This window comes from Cherax quadricarinatus, chromosome 62 (assembly GCF_038502225.1).
Source record: "Cherax quadricarinatus isolate ZL_2023a chromosome 62, ASM3850222v1, whole genome shotgun sequence".
Classification (NCBI taxonomy): Eukaryota; Metazoa; Arthropoda; class Malacostraca; order Decapoda; family Parastacidae; genus Cherax; species Cherax quadricarinatus.
In genome coordinates, this window is record NC_091353.1 from 23,494,872 (window position 1) to 23,508,172 (window position 13,301).

Below are 13,301 nucleotides of genomic sequence, written 5' to 3' on the forward strand. Positions count from 1 at the left end.
AAAGACAACTGCAGTTCTCCTCTTCCTGAGTGTAGCCTTGACTGCTACAACACATATCTGTAAAATTACCAATCACCACATCTCAAACTGAACTAGTATGTGGTTTAACAATGGTAAAAGCCAACAGATTGTGAGACTGTCTGTAGGAAAAACACTACATTTCATCAAGGAAAAATCAATATGTTCTGTCAAGGGAAAAAACAATATAAAGTTTAGTCAAGGATAAGCTAATATAATGTTTTGTCAAGGAAAAAATGTGTGTTTAAAAAAAAAAGTTTTATCCCGGTCAATTCTCCGATTGTTGAAAATAAATTTATTAAAAATCTCTTTTCATAAACAAGTTGTGGAGTTTACCATGTCTGAATTTTTACTTGTTTGCACTTCAGAAACGTTGTAACTAGAGTACATTGCATTTGAGAGTACAGTGGACCCCCGGCATACGATGGCATCGGCATATGTTAAATCCGGCATACGATACATTTTAACGCAAAAATTTTGCCTCGCCACATGTTAAAAAACCCGCCACACGCGATTCGTCTGGGATGCATCCCACGTGTGTCCTCAGCTGCCCCGTGCATGCCATTGTATACAAGCCAGCCAGTGCGGTCGCATCCACACATACAATCGGTACATTTCATATTATCATAGCGCTTTTAGTGATTGTACCTGCAAACTAAGTCACCATGGGCCCCAAGAAAGCTTCTAGTGCCAACCGTGCGGTAAAAAAGGTGAAAATTACTATGGAAATGAAGAAAGACATAATTGCTAAGTAAGAAAGTGGAGTGCATGTCTCGGAGCTGGCCAGGTTGTCTACCAAACCCCAATCAACCATCACTACTATTGTGGCCAACAAAACGGCAATCAAGGGAGCTGTTCTTGCAAAAGGTGCAAGTTTGTTTTCGAAACAGAGATCGCAAGTACTTAAAGATGTTGAGAGACTGTTATTGGTGTGGATAAACGAAAAACAGATAGCAGGAGATACCATCTTTTAAGCGATCATACGTAAAAAGGGTGGGAAATATGTACTATCGTACCACGGTTAGCTGTTGCTGCACCACCGTCAGCTGTTGCTGCACCAGAATCAGCTGCTGTTGCACCATGGTCAGCTGTTGCTGCACCAGTCAGCTGTTGCTGAACCACGGTGAGCTGCTGTTGCACCACAGTCAGCTGCTGCTGCACCACAGTCAGCTGCTGCTACACCACAGTCAGCTGCTGCTACACCACCGTCATCTGTTGCTGCATCACGGTCAGCTGTTGCTGCACCAGTCAGCTGTTGCTGAACCACAGTGAGCTGCTGATGCACCACGGTCAGCTGCTGCTGCACCACAGTCAGCTGCTGCTACACCACCGTCAACTGTTGCTGCATCACGTTCAGCTGTTGCTGCACCAGTCAGCTGTTGCTGAACCATGGTGAGCTGCTGTTGCACCACGGTCAGCTGCTGCTGCACCACAGTCAGCTGCTGCTACACCACCATCATCTGTTGCTGCACCACGGTCAGCTGCTGCTACACCACCGTCATCTATTGCTGCACCACGGTCAGCTGCTGCTGCTGCACCAAAGTCAGCTGTTGCTGCACCACGGTCAGTTGTTGCTGCACCACGGTCAGCTGGTCCTAGTGGCATTAAAAGAAGAAGGGAAGTAACCCCGGAAAAGGACGTGATACCTAAAGTCCTAATGGAAGGGGATTCCCCTTCTAAACATTAACAACTTCCATACCCTCCCCTCCTCCCATCCCATCAATCATCACCAGATCTTCAATAAAGGTAAGTGTCAGTTTGTGTGTATTAAAATTAATATTTCATGTGGTAAAAAAAATTTTATTTTCATACTTTGTGGTGTCCTGCACGGATTAATTTGATTTCCATTATTTCTTATGGGGAAAATTAATTCGTCTTACGATAATTTCGGCATACGATGACCTCTCAGGAGCAGATTAATATCGTATGCCCTCCGTGTGTGAAGCGGGAGCTTTAGCCACCAGGACACCGGGTCACCTTCAACCTCTTTCTTCTCTGGATTCAGCCTACAAGGTGGTCTCTCAGGTATGACCAAAGATCCAGATACCCTTAAGTCATACATTTCCACCTTAATTACAGAAAATATGAATCTTTGTGAAATGCTAACTAAACAAGACTGAATCAGGATGACACACCTTGAGAACAAAATCCTCAGCCTTGAACAAAATTTATCACCATCTGGAATAACTAACTTTGCCAAGACCCTCCAAACAGTCATAGATAGCCACACAGAACAAATAACATCTCTTAATACAAAGGTTAAGGAAGCAGTAACAAGAGTGAAAGAACAACTTGGATAACCAATTCAGTGATTACTTTGCACTCCAAGAGGATAAAAGTGAGCAAGAAAAATTATCAGATGCAGTAATAGTTACCAATCCACATTTTCCCAGTGATATGAACCAAGCAAACAGTAAAGAAATTACTCACCAGATCATAAAGGACCAAACAAGTGTTACTGTACCTGTGACAGAATTAACCCTTTCAGGGTCCGTCCCGTAGATCTACGGCTTTACGTTCAGGGTCCAAACTGTAGATCTACGCCATGAGCTCAGCTCACTCTGATAAACTGTGAGTGGTACATTTGGGCCTAGATATGAGAGAATACATCTATGTGGTATGTGTGCACCACATAAAACAGATCCTGCAGCACACTGTGTATAATGAGAGAAAAAAAATGAAATCATGATTTTTCGATTAAAACAGCAACTTTGCAGTGTTTTTTCGTATGTTTTTTATAGTTGTATTTGCGATTTCTTGGTCTCATTTGATAGAATGGAAGACATATTACAGAAATAGAGATGATTTTGATTGGTTTTAGCACTGGAAATAGCTTGAAACTGAGCTCAAAGTAGCAGAAATGTTAAATTTTTGCCGATATTCAAGAGTAAACAAACGACCTCACACGTCTAATACACATCAGCTGGTGGGTCTAATATACATTCACAAATATGGTGATGATATTTATACAATTATTACAGTATTGCATAACAGTAAATCTTCTATTTTTTGGTGTGAATAAAAATTCATTATGTGAATAAAAAATCAAAATGGAATTAATTTGTAAAGCCTCAAAACATAACTAATGAACAGAGGAAATGTTAGTTTAGTGCCAGGAATGCCTACATTGTTCATTCTGGACCCTATTTTGAAATTGGAATATTTTGAACTTTGTGTTAAATTGGCCAAATTAACAATTTCCGATCACTTTATTTTGTAGTTGAAACAGTTGACTTGGCGATTTCTTGTGCTCAATCGATAGAATAGAAGTAATACTAGTGAAATAGCTAAGAATTTGGTTGACTGGAATAATGTAATTCGCCTAAAATGGGAGTCAAAGTCGGCAAAATCGCCGATTCGTAAATATCGCTGACACATCAAAATTCGCGAGAGCATAATTTCGTCAATTTTCCACCAAATTTCGTACTTTTTGTTTTATTACCTTCACAAAAAGATTCTCTACGATTTCATAAGAAAAAATAACAAATTTTTTTTTTGAAAATTCTTGGACACTGGTGCGTGACTCCAGATTTGGGCCTTGGACCCTGAAAGGGTTAAAGGAAGCCAGGTTACTAGGATCCCATAGTAGAAGAAGTGTTATGCTTATGTTCCACACACGACAGGAAAAAAGGCTTAATTAGCGCATCTATTAGCCCCTAAACGGCCCAAATGTATGTACATGTTCTCTCGCCCAGTGCCCCAAATATTTTGAAAAATAAAAAAAGTTTTTTTCCATTGAAATAGAGAAAATTTTCCTAAGTGTTATAGGATTAAAATAAAACAAATTAGAGGCAGTATTTACTGAGATATGAGGCTGCAAAATTGGCACTTAATGCTCACCTGACGGTAACACTGAGTCCTGCCGCTTGCAGAAGTGTTGCCGATAAACCTTTTTTTTTCATTTTTATATTTTTTATATAATTTTTATATTCTGATAACTACAATTTATTGTAGTTCTTGTCACTTCCTAACCAATCTTCGTTCCTTTACTATTGTCTAGGAATTTATACAAAGTATTTATAGGTCCCAGATGACATTTGATGGGTGCCAGCGAGGGTGCAAAGATGAGATAAGGGGTGACATATGATGAGCTCGTATCTCCGTCTCTGATTATCTGCCTCTCTGTCTTGTCTCTTTCTGTCTCTCTGCTTGTCTCTGTCTCAGAGAAAGCCACTGTGAACAAACAGGTATTCTTATGCATCATATCTACAAGCACAGTATAGCACTTCAGATTTTTTAGGTTATCCTAGGTAACAATCTATTAGCTAGTAAGATAAATTAGTTTAGTATCATAATTATTAAGTTTAACATAATACTTTATTCAAAAGTCTAGTTGTAGAGTCACTCTCAATCTTATGATTACAAGCACTTATCCTGATATGAACCTTTTATTAAATGGCTTACATGAATCGAACAGCAACTGTAATTATTTTACAACAGACCAAGCGAAGACAGTACTCAGAGCCAACAATAACATAACTATCTTTAATTACAACGTCAGATCTTTGAGCAAGCATTACGATGACCTCACAGCATTACTCAATTCCCTGAATATCAGTAAGTCAATCATCACACTCACAGAAACCTGGCTAAAGCCTAGTACTACAGATGTCTATACCATTCCTGGTTACACAGCTATACACAACTGTAGGACAGAACAGCAAGGGGGTGGAACAGCTATATACTACTCAGATCAACTTGAATGTATAAATAATTCTTGCACATGGAGAATATATTATAGCTAAATTTAAATCAAAAGACCTGCAAAAACCCCTCACAGTGATAAACATCTACAGAGTACCACAGTCAAACATTTACCATTTTTGTGAAAAATTAGGAAACATGATAACTGATGTACATATGAACAAAGACCACCTGCTGCTAACAGGAGGTTTCATCATAAATTTACTACATGACCAGGACCCACAAGTAACCGAATTCACAAACACTATGAGCAACTGCTTGTTGCTGCCAACAATAACAAAACCTACAAGAATCTCCAAGACTAGTATCTCCTTGTTAGACCACATCTAGACTAACATCATATCCCCTTTAGAATCAGGCATAATCACAGACAACACCACAGACCACTACCCTACCTTTCTCATAACCAACCTAGGTAAATTGCCCCAAGACACTACTAAAGTTACCTTCAGACTACTTAACAAGACAGCTGTTAATAACTTTATAACAGCTATGAATAATGTTGACTGGCATAATGAGCTTGAAACATATACAGATACAAATGAATGTATTAACCCTTTCAGGGTCCGTCCCGTAGATCTACGGCTTTATGTTCAGGGTCCAAACCGTAGATCTACGCCATGAGCTCAGCTCACTCTGATAAACTGAGTGGTAAATTTGGGCCTAGATATGAGAGAATACATCTATGTGGTATGTGTGCACCACATAAAACAAATCCTGCAGCATACTGTGTATAATGAGAGAAAAAACTGAGACCGTGATTTTCGATTAAAATAATGACTTTGCAGTGTTTATTCGTATGTTTTTTATAGTTGTATTTGTGATTTTTTGGTCTCATTTGATAGAATGGAAGACATATTACAGAAATAGAGATGATTTTGATTGGTTTTAGCACTGGAAATGGCTTGAAACTGAGCTCAAAGTAGAGGAAATGTTAAATTTTTGCCGATGTTCAAGAGTAAACAAACGACCTCACACATCTAATACACGCCAGCTGGTGGGTCTAATATATGCTCACAAATATGGTGATGATATTTATACAATTATTACAATATTGCATAACAGTAAATCTTCTATTTTTTGGTGTGAATAAAAATTCATTATGAGAATAAAAAATCAAAATGGAATTTATTTGTAAAGCCTCAAAACATAACTAATGAACAGAGGAAATGTTAGTTTAGTGCCAGGAATACCTACATTGTTTATTCTGGACCCTATTTTGAAATTGTAATACAGTGGACCCCCGGTTAACGATATTTTTTTCACTTCAGAAGCATGTTCAGGTGCCAGTACTGACCGAATTTGTTCCCATAAGGAATATTGTGAAGTAGATTAGTCCATTTCAGACCCCCAAACATACACGTACAAACGCACTTACATAAATACACTTACATAACTGGTCGCATTCGGAGGTGATCGTTATGTGGGGGTCCACTGTATTTTGAATTTTGTGTTAAATTGGCCAAATTACCAATTTCCGATCACTTTATTTTGTAGTTGAAACAGTTGACTTGGCGATTTCTTGTGCTCAATCGATAGAATAGAATTAATACTAGTGAAATACCTAAGAATTTGGTCAACTGGAATAATGTAATTGGCCTAAAATGGGAGTCAAAGTCGGCAAAATCGCCGAGTCGTAAATATCCCTGACACATCAAAATTCGCAAGAGCATAATTTCAACAATTTTCCATCAAATTTTGTACTTTTTGTTTTATTACTTTCACAAAAAGATTCTCTACCATTTCATAAGAAAAAAATAATTTTTTTTTTTTTATATTCTTGGACACTGGGGCACCACTTCAGATTTTGGCCTTGGACCCTGAAAGGGTTAAAAAAAAATCACTACCTCTATAACAAGCATTTCCCTAAAAAACTAAACAGATCAGAGCTAAGAGACTGAAAAGTCCCTGGCTAACACCCAGCATCCTCAAATCCATTAACACAAAGCACCTATATGAAAAACAGTACAGAATGGGTCAAATAACTAGAGACCATTCTAAATGTTACTCGTCAATCCTTACCAGCCTGATAAGGTCATAAAAATTGTATTATGAGAACAGATTGCATAACATAAAAGGTGATATGACAAAGACCTGGAAAACCCTATCTGAAATTCTAGGAACTAAAAAGATATCCAAAAACAAAACAATCAAATTAACAAAATCAGATGAACCCCTACTACCACCAACTGAAACAGCAGACTCAATGTTTACTTCTCCACCATAGGAGTAACTCTAAAATTTGTTCATGATTGTAGCCATGTATGAACGTAAGTAACCATTCTTACAGTATTCATTACCTTTGTAACTTGTGAGTTCATTACCTTGTACCTAGTTCAGCCATCAAAACTTTGGGGCCCAGTCCCTGGACCCATTATGTACCTCTGTAATCTGTAAATACCTTTGTAACTTGTCATGATTGTGACTAGACCTACCTGGAGTTCATTACCTTTGTAAATTGTGAGTTCATTACCTTTGTAAATTGTGAATTCATTACCTCTGTAACTTGCTCAGCTATCAAAACTTTGAGGCCCAGTCCCTGGATCCATTATGTACCTCTGTAATCTTTTGACTACCGCCCACAGGATGGGTATGGGGTGCATAATAAACATATTAAACTAACTAACACCATAGGAGAGAACCAAGCAAGCAAAATTCCAAGCTCAAACACCCGTCCATCAGACTACCTCACAGGCATCTACCCAAATACACTACCAACCCAACAGAAGTCTCACTCATCATCAACACCCTTAAAAACAAGGCAGGAGACAAATAACCTACCACCTTTTATGTACAAAAAAGCTTCACAAGCACTGTCACCAATTATTGCAACACACACACACTAAAAACAAGACATAGCCCCCACCCCACAAAGGTGGCAGTAGAGCAATTGCAAAGAACTACAGACCAATAGCACTAACATCCCATATCATAAAAATCTTTGAGAGGGTTAAGAACATAAGAACATAAGAAAGGAGGAACACTGCAGCAGGCCTGTTGGCCCATACTAGGCAGGTCCTTTACAATTCATCCCACTAACAAACATTTGACCAACCCAACTTTCAATGCCACCCAAGAAACAAGCTCCGATGTGCAAGTCCCACTCAAATCCAACCCCTCCCACTCATGTACTTATCCAACCTAAATTTGAAACTACCCAAAGTCCTAGCCTCAATAACCCAACTAGGTAGACTGTTCCACTCATCAACTACCCTATTTCCAAACCAATACTTTCCTATGTCCTTTCTAAATCTAAACTTATCTAATTTAAATCCATTACTGCGGGTTCTCTCTTGGAGAGATATCCTCAAGACCTTGTTAATATCCCCTTTATTAATACCTATCTTCCACTTATACACTTCGATCAGGTCTCCCCTCATTCTTCGTCTAACAAGTGAATGTAACTTAAGAGTCTTCAATCTTTCTTCATAAGGAAGATTTCTAATGCTATGTATTAATTTAGTCATCCTACGCTGAATGTTTTCTAACGAATTTATGTCCATTCTGTAATATGGAGACCAGAATTGAGCTGCATAATCTAGGTGAGGCCTTACTATATTGATGTTTGTGTTATTAGCCAAATTAACAATTTCCGATCACTTTATTTTGTAGTTGAAACAGTTGACTTGGCGATTTCTTGTGCTCATTCGATAGAATAGAAGTAATACTAGTTCTGTTGCTTACACTTCTTGATATAAATCCCAGTAATCTATTTGCCTTATTACGTACGCTTAGGCATTGCTGTCTTGGTTTAAGGTTGCTGCTTACCATAACCCCCAAGTCCTTTTCGCAATCTGTATGGCTAAGTTCTACATTATTTAACTTATAAGTGCTAGGGTTATGGACACTCCCAAGCTTCAGAACCTTGCATTTATCTACATTGAATTGCATCTGCCACTTTTCTGACCAAGAGTAGAGTTTGTCTAAATCCTCCTGAAGTTCCCTAACATCTACGTTTGAATCAATTATCCTACCTATCTTCGTGTCATCGGCGAATTTGCTCATATCACTAGTAATTCCTTCATCAAGATCACTGATATATATTATAAACAACAACGGGCCCAAGACTGATCACTGTGGAACGCCACTTGTTACTGATCCCCACTCGGATTTAACCCCATTTATGGATACTCTGCTTCCTGTCTGTGAGCCATGATTCGATCCACGAGAGCACTCTTCCCCCAATGCCATGAGCTGCTACTTTCTTCAACAGTCTTTGGTGCGGAACTCTATCAAATGCCTTACTAAAATCTAAGTAAATAATATCAAATTCTTTATCGTGGTCAACAGCCTCAAAAGCTTTACTGAAGAAAGTTAATAAATTAGTTAGACAAGACCGGCCTCTTGTGAATCCATGCTGAGTATCATTAATCAAGCTATGCTTATCGAGATGGCTTCTTATAATTTGAGCTATAATTGACTCTAGTAATTTGCCTACAATTGAGGTCAGGCTTATTGGGCGGTAATTTGATGGTAACGACTTGTCCCCTGTTTTAAAAATAGGAATTACCTTAGCCATCTTCCACATATCAGACACTACACCTGTTTGAAGAGATAAATTAAAAATATTAGTTAATGGTTCACAGACTTCCATTTTGCATTCCTTTAGAACCCTTGAAAAAACCTCTTCAGGACCCGGTGACTTATTTTGCTTCAGTTGGTCTATCTGCTTCACAACCATTTCACTAGTGACTGTGATGTTACATAATTTATCTTCTTCTGGCCCACTATATAAATTAATTACCGGAATATTATTAAGAACCAAAGAAGCAAGATCGCCAACCACCTAGATACCCATCAATTACACAACCCAGTGCAACGTGGGTTTAGTGCAGGTCACTCCTGTGTATCCCAGCTACTGGGCCACTATGACAAGGTCCTGGATGCTGTAGAGGATAAACAAAATACAGATGTAGTATACACAGACTTTGCAAAAGCTTTCAACAAGTGTGACCAAGGCATAATAGCATGTAGTATACACAGACTTTGCAAAAGCTTTCAACAAGTGTGACCAAGGCGTAATAGCACACAAAATGCGTGATACAGGAATAACAGGAAAAGTTGGTAGATGGATCTATAACTTCCTGACAAATAGAACACAAAGAGTAATAGTAAACAGAGTAAAGTCCCAGGCAGCCATGGTAAAAAGCTCTGTTCCACAAGGCACAGTACTCGCTCCTATTCTATTCCTCATCCTCATTTCTGACATAGACAAAGATGTAAGCCATAGCTCCGTGTCTTCCTTTGCGGATGACATCTGGATCACCATGGCAGTGACCTCTATAGAAGACACTGTGAGACTCCAAGCGGACATCAACCAAATCTTTGAATGGGCCACTCAAAACAATATGAAGTTCAACGAGAAGAAATTTCAACTACTCAGATATGGAAAACTTGAAGAAGTTAAAAATGTGTCAGGGTATACCACAAATTCTAACCATACAACAGAGTGGAAAAGTAATGTGAAGGACATGGGAGTGATAATGTCAGAGGATCTTGCCTTCAAAGACCACAACAATATATCTATCTCATCCGCTAGGAAAATGATAGGATGGATAATGAGAACCTTCAAAACTAGGGACGCCAAGCCCATGATGATTCTCTTCAAATCGCTTGTGCTCTCTAGGCTGGAATACTACTGTACACTAACGGCCCCCTTCAAGGCTGGCAACATTACACACCTGGAGAGTGTACAAAGAACTTTCACGGCACACATAATTGCCTAAACTGCTAGGAACAGTTGAAGGTCCTTGATCTGTATTCCCTTGAATGCAGGTGACAGAGATACGTGATAATATATACTTGGAAGGTCCTGGAGGGATTGGTACCAAACCTGCAAATGAAAATCACACCATATGAAAGCAAAAGACTCGGCAGGAGATGCAACATTCCCCCGATGAAAAGCAGGGGCACCACGAGTACACAGGGACAACACAATAAGTGTCCAGGGCCCAAGACTGTTCAATTGCCTCCCAGCATACATAAGAGGGATTACCAATAGACCCCTGGCTGTCTTCAAGAAGGCACTGGACAGGCACCTAAGTCAGTACCTGACCAACCGGGCTGTGGTTCGTACATAGGCTTGCGTGCGGCCAGCAGTAACAGCCTGGTTGATCAGATCCTGATCTAACACAAGGCCTGGTCTCAGACCGGGTTCCAGGGGGGCGATGACCCCTGACACCCTCTCCAGGTAAACACTCCTAACAAATCCATTGAATCCTTCACCTTCCCAGCAATTCTCAAAATAGTGAGGGTCACCCCGATCCATAAAGGAGGTGATCAAACTTACTTGAATAACTGTAGACCAATATCTAACTTACCTCTGCTCTCTAAAATCTTTGAAAAATTAATTCATAGACAGATCTATTCCCACCTCGTCTCACACAACATACTAAACCCCTGTCAGTTTGGATTCAGGAATAATAAAAGCACAAATGATGCTATTATACACATGCTAGAGCTAATATACAGTGGACCCCCCGCATAACGATATTAATCCGTTCCTGAGAGCTCACTGTTATGCAAAATTATCGTTATGCGAATGAATTTTCCCCATAAGAAATAATGGAAATCAAATTAATCCGTGCAAGACACCCCAAAGTATGAAAAAAAAAAATTTTACCACATGAAATATTAATTTTAATACACACAAACTGAAAAAGGCATGCACAGTTACATGACACTTACCTTTATTGAAGATCTGGTGATGATTGATGGGATGGGAGGAGGAGAGAGTCTTAGTGTTTAGAAGGGGAATCCCTTCCATTAAGACTTGAGGTGTCAAGTCCTTTTCTGGGGTTACTTCCCTTCTTCTTTTAATGCCACTAGGACCAGCTTCAGAGTCACTGGACTTCTGTCGCACAACATATCTGTCCATAGTGGCCTGTACCTCTCATTCCTTTATGACTTTCCTAAAGTGTTTCACAACAGTGTCAGTGTAATAGTCACCAGCATGGCTTGCAATAGCTGTGTTAGGGTGATTGTCATCAAAAAATGTTTGCACTTTAAGCCACATTCCACACATTTCCTTAATCTTTGAAGTAGGCAACTTCTTCAATTTCTCTCTCCCTTCCTCCGAAGCAGTTTCCTCAGGTCTGGCCTCTTGCTGTTGAAGTTGATCTAGCAGCTCATCAGTGGTTAGTTCTTCATTGTCCTCCTCCACCAACTCTTCCACATCATCCCCACTAACCTCCAACCCCAAGGACTTTCCCAATGCCACAATGGATTCCTCAACTGGCATAGGATTCCCAGGGTTAGCCTCAAACCCTTCAAAATTCCTTTGGTCTACACATTCTGGCCACAGTTTCTTCCAAGCAGAGTTCAAGGTCCTCTTAGCCACTCCCTCCCAAGCCTTACCTATAAGGTTTACACAATTGAGGATATTAAAGTGATCTCTCCAAAACTCTCTTACAGTCAACTGAGTTTCTGAGGTCACTACAAAGCACCTTTCAAACAGAGCTTTTGTGTACAGTTTTTTGAAGTTTGCAATAACCTGCTGGTCCATGGGCTGCAGGAGAGGAGTGGTATTAGGAGGCAAAAACTTCACCTTAATGAAGCTCATGTCCCCATAAAGTCGCTCTGCCAGGTCTGCAGGATGACCAGGGGCATTGTCTAACACCAGGAGGCACTTAAGGTCTAATTTCTTTTCAGTTAGGTAATCTTTCACATTGGGGCAAATGCTTGGTGTAACCAGTCATAGAAAAAGTCCCTAGTGACCCATGCCTTACTGTTTGCCCTCCACAGCACACACAAATTAGCCTTGAGGATATTCTTTTGCCTGAACGCTCTGGGAGTTTCTGAGTGATACACTAATAAAGGCTTCACTTTGCAATCACCACTAGCATTGGAACACATCAACAGAGTAAGCCTGTCTTTCATAGGCTTATGTCCTGGGAGTGCCTTTTCCTCCTGAGTAATGTAGGTCCTGCTTGGCATTTTCTTCCAAAACAGGCCTGTTTCATCACAATTAAACACTTGTTCAGGTTTCAGTCCTTCACTGTCTATGTACTCCTTGAATTCCTGCACATATTTTTCAGCTGCTTTGTGGTCCAAACTGGCAGCCTCACCATGCCTTATCACACTATGTATGCCACTATGCTCTTAAATCTCTCAAACCAACCTTTGCTGGCCTTAAATTTACTCACATCATCACTAGTTGCAGGCATTTTTTTAATTAAATCCTCATGCAACTTCCTAGCCTTTTCACTTATGATCACTTGAGAGATGCTATCTCCTGCTATCTGTTTTTCATTTATCCATACCAATAAGAGTCTCTTAACATCTTCCATCACTTGCGATCTTTGTTTCGAAAACACAGTTGAACCTTCGGCAAGAACAGCTTCCTTGATTGCCGTTTTATTGGACACAATAGTAGCGATGGTTGATTGGGGTTTACTATACAACCTGGCCAGCTCGGAGACACGCATTCCACTTTCATACTTAGCAATGATCTCTTTCTTCATCTCTATAGTAATTCTCACCATTATTCCTGTAGGGTTGGCACTAGAAGCTTTCTTGGGGCCCATGGTCACTTATTTTGCAGATAAAATCACCAAAAACACTGTAATAATACGAAATGT

The 13,301-nt window shown here is 39.7% G+C and overlaps 1 protein-coding gene across 1 annotated transcript in view; it reads right to left on the reverse strand.

Moving 5' to 3' along the window:
• LOC128687221 (protein D2) overlaps nt 1-13,301 on the reverse strand; it is a 215,972-nt gene that overhangs the window by 81,753 nt on the left and 120,918 nt on the right. The gene's annotated exons all lie outside the window — the stretch shown is intronic.